The sequence below is a fragment of the Grammomys surdaster genome, unplaced genomic scaffold (assembly GCF_004785775.1).
Source record: "Grammomys surdaster isolate TR1022 unplaced genomic scaffold, NIH_TR_1.0 125846, whole genome shotgun sequence".
Taxonomy (NCBI): domain Eukaryota; kingdom Metazoa; phylum Chordata; class Mammalia; order Rodentia; family Muridae; genus Grammomys; species Grammomys surdaster.
The window spans coordinates 2080520-2082585 of record NW_021620672.1 but is presented as its reverse complement, the minus strand read 5'-3'; positions in this window follow the sequence as shown (position 1 = coordinate 2082585).

Below are 2066 nucleotides of genomic sequence, written 5' to 3'. Positions count from 1 at the left end.
CTCTCCAGCAGAGGGCGCATTCTGCATTCTTCAGAACTCCGGAGGCTCAAGTGGAACAAGCCTGAGGAACAGTGCTATCCCTCGAGGAGGAAAGAGATGCGGTCTTTCAGTTCAATAATTAAAAGTCTATTTTAAAAGCCCTATTCATTTTAGAGTTATTATTGCTGTGCTTTTGTATGTACTACACTCCTACCCCAAACGTCCAATTTTTTTTTTCTTTTTCTGACTTGTCAAGCCACGGTTTCTTTATGTAGCCCTCCCTGGCTGTCCTGGAATGGACCTATAGACCAGGTTAGCCTCAAACTCAGAGATTCACCCGCCTCTGCCCTCTCTAGTGCTGGGATTAAAGTCCTGTGCTGCCACCGCCCAACCCCTCCTCCTTCTCCCTCTCCTCCTCCATTCTCCTCCTCTTCCTTGTGTGTGAAGGCCCATGTGCATATGGTGGAGGCCAGAGGTGTATGTCATGTGTCATTCCTCAGGACCTGTCCACTTGTTTTTTAAATATATGATTTTAACTTTGTGTTCATTTGTAGTTTGGTGCTTGTATGTCCATGTGAGAGTGTCAGAAACCCTGGAACTGGAGTCACAGACGGTGTGAGCTATCATGTAGCTACTGGGTATTGAACCTGGATTCTCTGGAAGAGCGGCCAGTGCTCTTGACCACTGAGCCATCTGTCCAACCCCTAGTTACTTTTTATTTATTTTCTTTTGACAATGTCTCACTATGTAGCTCTGACTGGAAATTCACTGTGTAGATCAGGTTGACCCCAAACTCACAGAAAGACACCTGACTCTGCCTCCTGAGTGCTGGGATTAAAGACATCTATGACCAAAGCCTGCCCATTTTGGTTTTAAAACAGAGTCTCTCGTTGGCCTGGGGCTTGCCTTGCCTAGAAAGCCCCAGGGATCCTTCTGTCTCCATCCAGTGCTGGAATTACAAGCATTCACAACCACTCTCAGCTCTTTTACATGGGAGTCCAAACTCAGGTCCTCAAACTTATGAGTCCTATCCTTTTGTTTACCCAGGCGGGATTTATTTTTTTATTTTTTTATTTTTGGTTTTTCGAGACAGGGTTTCTCTGTGTAGCCCTGGCTGTCCTGGAACTTTCTCTGTAGACCAGGCTGGCCTCCAGAAATCTGTCTGCCTCTGCCTCCCAAGTGCTGGGATTAAAGGCGTGTGCCACCACTACCCAGCTGGATTTATTTTTGTAAATTATTTATTTATTTATTTATTATTTAGTGTGTGTGTGTGTGTGTGTGTGTGTCAATTTGTGAGGGTTGATTCTCTCCTACTGGGGATTCTTGATTTTAAGCTCAGGTTGCCAGCCTTACTTGCTGTTGCTGAGTTGTTTTGCTAGCCCCTGGACTGGTCTTTGAGCTTTTGGAATTCTTCTGTCTTCATCTTTCAGGTCTTGGAATTATAGAAATATACAAGTAGCCTGGCATGGTTGCACACACCTTTAATCCCAGCACTTAGGAGGAAGAGACAGGTGGATCTCTGTAAATTCAAGGCCAGCCTGGTATAGCAAATTCCAGGCCAAGGCAAGGGAACATAGTGAGACCCCATCTTAAACAAAGAAACAACAACAAAAAAAACCCCACAAAACAACAAAACCAAGAAGAGATGTAAAGGGCATGCACTGGAGAAGCCAGGAAAGTTAAACACACAGCTTACGTCTTCCTGGAACGCCAGGAATGATACATTTTGGTGATCTTTGCTGTCTGATGAGGGAGCCTCTGCCTGTATCTCCCAGAATTTATGATTTTACTTATCCCAGATCCTTTCCCCTAAATCATCTCATTTAGACCACAAGCCAATTCCTAGGAGTGATGTCACTTGTGTTTCACAACAGCCTAAGTGACAGCTGTGTTACTTTAGGGGCAGGCCAGTCCTGATACCCACAAGCATTATGCTTATTTCAGTGAAGCTTCCTAGACCCTAGACCTCGGACACTATCTCTGAGTCAATGGAATCCATTCTTGTGAAAGAAGCCAGATGTGCTCTGTGAAGAATCTTCATGTAAACATCTCTTAAGTTGTTGTGCACTCAGGATGGAGGTAATTCA